Consider the following 7,160-nt stretch of genomic DNA (forward strand, 5'->3'; position numbering starts at 1 on the left):
TAACTATTACTTCACGTGCATATGCAAAGTTAACTTTCGACGTGCACAACGCTCCAGTTGAAAACTTCGCTCCCTTATAATGAATACGCTAAGTTTCGCGCACTGAGCAGTCTGTCCGATTATTCTGGACCGTTTCTTGATAGGTGTGCTTCTGTACGTTTGTCTCTATGTGTGGCAGAATGTAGTGACGAGACGCTGCTGTGTCACACACAGTCGTTGCTAAATGAGACGTAACTTTGTTCGCAAAGCCGCTGAATTTCTACCGTCAATCTTAGCCAACGTCGCTGAGCAGTGTACAAGTGAACGAGACGAACGTTCATGGCGGATGGGGGAAAGGAACAATCGCAAAAAGCCACGCGGCTTGAAATTTTGAGAAGCAGTAATGCTATGAAGTAAGAATTTGAGCTAAAATAACGCCCGCATCAGGATAAAGAATTATCGGTAAGCAACAGGAAATGCGGCGATTGTAGCAGGGCTTCCGGACGAACATCGGTACGAGTTCAGAGTGTACGGGTTGCCTTGACGTTAGCGAAGGCGGCAGAGAAGGCAATGCGACTTTATAGCAATGTTGCACAATTGTCACGTTAGTATTATTATTACGGCAATGCCGATGACAACTACTAAAGTGATAAAAAAAAAACTGATGAGACGTTCAAGGGAAGTAAGGCCGGCGGAGACCACGTGAGCCATTGAAGCACGGTTTCGTCTTTCAAGCCTCTTGCTTTCCATCTCTGGCGGCCGACTGCAAATAAGCGCACGCATATGGAAATGAGACGTCGCGAGTACACCGAAAAGCTTGCGCCACGCACATAAGTAGTCTTACGGCAGGCAGGCAGGCAGGCACCAAGCTACCTCGGCTGCGCCTGCAACTGGCACCCAGTCGAGTCTAGTGACCGCCGCTGTCAGCAGCTTTGCGCCATGCCGTCTGGCAGTTGTTGAATAGGGGGGTATTATGCAGAATGGGAAGCACACAAGGCGGAAGAGCAGCCAGAACTGAGCCAGGATCGGGTTCGCTAGACACGGTGAGCTAAACAAACGGGAAGACCCAGAGATGACTATCCACTGTGCTATATTCCGCATGTCATGCAGGACGAATCCTACAACTTTGGATTAGATTCCTCGCGGACTTATGGGTTTGCTCGCTCGTTTCCTGACTGGATCGTCCCTCCCATTTCGTATTGAATGTAACTGCTTTCAATGCGAGAGGACGCCAACGCAACGGTGAGCAATGCCGCAGTGATATACTTGTTCAGCTTGTCATACTTACTACGTTGGTGTCTGTGCCGACGGTATCGTATCGTATCGTTCATTCGAATAAAGTATAGTGCTGCTTACTGTACATGTATGCAATAGAGATGGCGTCGTAGAACCAGTTGTTATAGTCCTGCGAATGTTGCTATCGTGGTATATTGTGCGGACGGGCACGCTAACCTGACAGTGCATAACCCTGAGGGACACCGGTCTGACAAGACGAAGCGTGGTATCGTGAACTAAGCTAATAGTGACTTCTATTGAGAACCATGGCTGCCGCGCCTATCTCGGACACGCATCGGTCATCAGCTGTGGCCTGGACCGAAAAGAAGCAGGATTTCCAACGGCCACTGTAATCAAATTCAGTTAAAGCCTATGCCATTTTAATAGTGGCAAGAGAAACTAAAAGAATTAAATTGGAAGTTGATGAAGTTCATAACGGTGATATTGATAATGATCGTTTTCTTGTCTCACAGGCTGCACAAGGCAAAATACACCTTGTTCACTGTTGATTCATCAGGTTGTAAGGATTTTCTGAACCGGTTCAGATTGTGTTCTTTATAAAAGTAAGTAACACTACAGCAATTGATACAAATACGAATATTGCAACTGACACAAGAATTTAAAAAAGGTGCTTATATAAAGGGCACAATGATGGGAGCACGAGACGCAGTGATATATCGATTGCTACCAGATTATGCGGATTTCGAACTGTGATGAATAGATTATTCAGCCAGATCGTTAGTTTCTCCTATTGATATCTACTCGACGTTGAGTAAACTAGTAATTAGTTAACTTATATTTTCGACATATAAAACTTACAAGTGTATTCCAAACGATCATCAAAATTGATGTCTTAATGGCGAGAAGGATATATTACGCAATGCATCGCACGATGGGTGAACATATAGGGGGAAAAATTTTTCAAGCAAAATATCTGCAATTTGCTAAATTTCCAACGTATAAAGAGCTTCACAAATCGACGTCAGAGATGCAAATCAGCTGACCACTGATAGGCGACACAAAGGCCGTATCTCGAAAGTTAAAGTTTTCTTTGTTTAGTTGTCCACCCTAGCCCAACTAATATCTAATTGACGATAACCCGAGTGTAATGATTACGGGTTCGAAGCTGTAGTGAATTTCTCACTGATTTCTTTTCAACATTTAAAGCATCCTTTACCAGGTGTTCCGATAAGATGGAAACAGTAAGAAACAAAAGGAAGCTTTTGAGTTACAGTTAGCTGAAGGACGTCCACAAAATACACCCGTCTAGCAAATAGGTCAGGCTTGCATGCTGCATCTGTTCACCTCGACCCGTTAACTCCTTATTTTCCTTGTCGTTGCCTAGTGGTCAATTGCACAGACATGTGGAGATAGATACATACAGTTACTAAACCCTCAGTAGAGTGCCACCAGGAGCAATGACCAGTGCACAAGTTGACCTGTCGCTATGGTAATGATTTAGAAATCAAGCTGGCATCTTAGGCGCTGGAGGTTCCCTTCCGTTCGACTATACTCCTCTTTATTGACGTTCCGGCCGGCGCAAAAGAGGTAGCTGTTTGCCTTTCTTTAACGTTGTTGTTGTTGTCGTCGTCATCGAATAGTATTGGGAATGGTTGTTGATAGGTCGAAAAAGGCTGATCTAGCTAATTAGGTAAATTCTTGTCGCAATATACCGGCTTTAATCACACACGTGGTAACAATAAATTTGCGTACAGAGCCTAAGTTCGACTTGGTTCCATTTTTGTTGTGTATATACCTGCTAGGAGCAAGTTAACGGCATGGTCCTAGGAGTTGCGATGGCTAGAGACCACGTCGCGAGAAAAGGCAACCATATGATGAAGCAATTGCTTTTAACTGAAACCATCCATTAGACAGGGCGACGCTTTCGGCGAGGATGGGTACCCAGTTAAGCGGTTGACTATTCTCAGGAAGAGTTCCTATATAGAGACAACTTCGACGACTGTGGATGTACAAAAAAAATTATATATATATATATATACTGAAACGAGAGGCAGAAAGATTAATCTCTGTCCTGGGCGTGCCAGGTGTTAACAGTCATACGTATGTCAGTGAAGCTTAGAAATTTGCTTTATCACAAATACAGAAACGTAATACTGAATCACAGAGAAGTTTACGCTGCCAGATAATATCGTCGTGTTGGACGGGAAACTAGCGAAATTCTCTGCCCTTACAGCTTGTGACCTTCAACTGAAAACGTAAGAATGTATAAGCAATATAACTGTATATAAATACGATGATTGTAGGAAAAAATAAATTTATATCAGTAGCACGAGTATCAATTGTGTGACGGACAAAAACAATTAAGAGCAAATAATTGATAAAGTTTAAAACAATATGGTTTAACAATGGATTCGTGTCCGATGTTGTTGTCGCAGTTAATTTTGTCATGCGAAAATAAAGCGACGGTTGGTCCCACAAGAAAGCGAAGCTGTTGATACATTTTGTTTCCACCTAATGCGCTTATTACAAGTATTTTTACAATTCCTTTTTGTATATTTATTCGGTTATGTTGCACGTGTTACAGTTACGAAAACCGGTAGACGCAATAGTTTAGACTCTTATAAATGTCAGGTTAGCGAAAACATCGCTTTAAATAAGGAAAACCTTCGTATTACATAAATATAAAAATATGCTGTCATATCTCAATACTAAACGATAGATTAGGGACACTAGTTAAAACTGAGTACTCGGTTTTCTTAGAAGGCCCTTTGTTCAATAAATAAAAACGGTCCGTCGTAAACGATCATATTCTAGAGCGTCTGGCTTAGAAAGATCCTTGCATGTACCGGCACCCAAGTTCAAACTTATTCTTTCATCGGCCAACGACATTCGAAAGAACGATCACACGTGCTACTCGCATTAGAGCACGCTTGTTAGGTCGGCATAAAAATATAAAACTGATAATTAATGGAATATATTAGAAATTACCGGCCTTTATTGCTTACGCTGTACACAGGTTTGCTTGTTTCCGATGGTGCACTCTCCCTGAAGGCTGCAGGTGCCATAGCGCCTACCGTGCCATTTCCGATAAGCAATTACAACAATAATTTTTGTTAGTGTTCGAGTAATACATGTTATGGCATTATTGGGGCGTACTGCTTAGCGCATTCAGCAACAGTTCACTCAGGGGGTCCTTAAGAAAAAGTGGGCTTTTGTCGGGCTCCACTGTAAAATGGCCAAAAATAATACTAGGCAATAATCATCAGAATGAATGTGTACCATTGATCAAGTGGATTTGATGTGAGTCATCTGTGAATCAGTGTGAAGTTGGCTCGCCGGTTAAAGTCAAAACCGGCCCAGAAACATTTTAAAAAACTGAGCTTATTTCCCCGTCAGCTTTAAATTTGCTACTATAATTATGAATATACTAGGTACTAGGAAATGTAATAATTTAGATGCCAACAAAAGGGTTACTTCTCGTCTGCTTTTACGGGCCCGACACGAGCGTTTCTATGAAGCTAACAAACTATCGTAAATTCGATAAGCGTAGATAATACCGGTTGTTCTACAACTGTAGCCTTATTTTATCGATAGAAGAGAGAAAGAGAGGTACCGCTAAAATCGTTGAACGATCGAAGCAGTGTAGAGAAATTATGCCTGGCCGATGCAAAAGGGCCGGACATGGCCTGGGTAATCAAGGCGCATTTCTTCAAGGGTGGTGTCTTAATAATCGTGAACAAAAACAAACATACAGCTCTTGCTGCTTCATATTCAAATTACTTTCTATAGAGTAGTATATTATGCAAGGGATTGTGACACAAACAGCTGAGCTATGCGAGTTTGCGGCCTGTATAGTTACTATGCTGTGTTTGTTGGAAAGGGTCCAGTAGAGGCTGACACTAACAAGAAAATTCAATCGTGAGAATGACGTTGATGCTACACCGACGAGGTGATTCTAAAAACCTCTTCACACAATATGCACGACCAGCAGTGGTCAAAAAACAGTTCGACACGGTGACATCCATTAACAAATCTCACAATCATCCAGATTCTCTAGAGTTCATATAACCAACTAGATAATTTCTAACTTACTCTTGATCCCTTTAGTGTCCCAGATGAAAGCAGTCCTTTAAAGATCTCGGGATCTAGCAATGAACTTACTACGAGGAGACGGAGTAGATGCCAGGTGGATATCAGAGATTGAGCTGCCCTAAGTTGTATCCCGTTTCACCTCTATGTGTGTATAAAGACACTCAATAAGAAACAATGACATTGATCTATTGTTTTGGTGCACAGTACATTTTCCGCGTTCTAAAAACGAGGCCAACTCATTTCTATTTGTATGTACTTTTCGACCATAGCTGATTTCGATTTCACGAGCAATCCTCGCTCTTTTCCTTCTAGGTATCCGGTGGCAGGACTTGCGACAACATACTTAAGGGAAAAAAAATCAGTATTTCCACAAGTCCGCTCTGCCTAACGAAAATATACCTTTTGAAAAAAATCAAAATGGTTTCATTTCTCTTACAGCGCCAGCTGCTCGATGTGAAGACCACGTTTTCGAAGAGGTTTGAAAAGGTCCTTAAAGGAAAAATCACGATAGATGAGAGACCGTGCTTGTCGGTTGTCGCTGCTTAATTATCCTTGAAATAGGAGCCGATTTGAAGCAGATATTATGGGAGAGTGTTCAGTTCTTCTTGGCAAACACACGGACTTAGGATAGGATAAGCGAGAGGGAAACCGTTTCGGCGAATTTGTTTTACCACGATCCTGACCAGCAGCCAATCTTCTTTACTTAGTTGAAGTACGGCAGAAACGAACCCTATGGCAATGGGCTGTAGATCGCCGTGACACGCGTTTGCAAATCGAACTAAAGCAAATTGGAGTCTAATGAACCAATATGGAGGAACTTTACAGGGAGTGCGACTGAAAGGAGGGGCGGGGGGGGACCAATCGTAATTCGCTCCTTTCCTTTTTTGTTTCTCATAAGATTAAGCTGCTATTTCTTCATTTTGACCTTATTTTTGAAAAGTTCTTTCTCTGACTGAGACAATGCTTATCAGTGACCGCTGCGCCTAGTATACAGCCGGTATTTTTTGCCCCAACATATACTTTTGTATCCATATATGTTATTAGAACGATTATATATGTAACAACTAACAGTCCTATTAAATGTATAAGGCGCCTGCACAACTATTTCTTGATACGTATATGATGATTCGGCTCAAAACGACAGACCATAATAAAAGACATACAAACGTGACACATTAACATTATACTCATCCGCTAGTTCAGACTTGCTATTTAAAAATTTGTAGGTACTTTTGGATCTCTGAATACCCCTTATATACGTAAATGTCTTTTAATTGTATCAAGACAAACAAGCCATAGGAAAAATCAAACATTTGAACGACCCCAAGAACGCCGTCAATTCATCGTATAGTAAATTGCTACATCGAACACGTGAATCGTATCATGTACTATACGTACAAAATTATTCAACTTCATTTCTACTTTTAACGTAACTAATCTACAGATCGAATAGCTAGATGATCAGCTGCCAGTTAAAAGTGATGTTTGCCATCGTTTACATGTACTGTGCAATAATATTATAAATAATTTCAGAATATAAAAATCATTATCAAATAAAAATAACTTTTCAGTCTCATTAATGTCATTTTTTTTTGTATAAATACCTTACGTTTTGTCGGTCTACTCTTAATACTCATAGGCGCTAGAACCCGCCGACTACCCAGTTGCGTCAGCATTCTACGTTCGATACGATTTCTTTTCTTGTTTTGCCTTCGAGAAGTTTACTTTGACCGACAATCGGTCTGGTTTTTATTGTTGTTTTGTTGGTGCTTAAGGGTAAATGAAGAGAGCCCTTCGTTGAGACGAGGCTGCGAAAGCATTTTGTACAGTAAAAACAATTTGAGGTGTGAACC

The 7,160-nt window shown here is 41.3% G+C and overlaps 1 long non-coding RNA gene across 2 annotated transcripts; it reads left to right on the plus strand.

Moving 5' to 3' along the window:
* Positions 1–285: 285 nt before the first annotated feature.
* Positions 286–6,883, plus strand: LOC111270114 (uncharacterized). Of its 2 annotated transcripts, XR_015314854.1 has the most exons (3): positions 292–1,817; positions 5,323–5,452; positions 5,746–6,883. It is a non-coding gene; the product is annotated as an uncharacterized LOC111270114 (long non-coding RNA). The 2 variants fall into 2 exon arrangements; XR_002686144.2 differs by lacking the exons at positions 5,323–5,452; positions 5,746–6,883 and adding an exon at positions 3,018–3,702 and having other exon boundaries at positions 286–1,817.
* The last annotated feature ends 277 nt before the right edge of the window (positions 6,884–7,160 follow it).

This window comes from Varroa jacobsoni, unplaced genomic scaffold (genome assembly GCF_002532875.2).
Source record: "Varroa jacobsoni isolate VJ856 unplaced genomic scaffold, vjacob_1.0 scaffold_1445, whole genome shotgun sequence".
Lineage (NCBI taxonomy): Eukaryota > Metazoa > Arthropoda > Arachnida > Mesostigmata > Varroidae > Varroa > Varroa jacobsoni.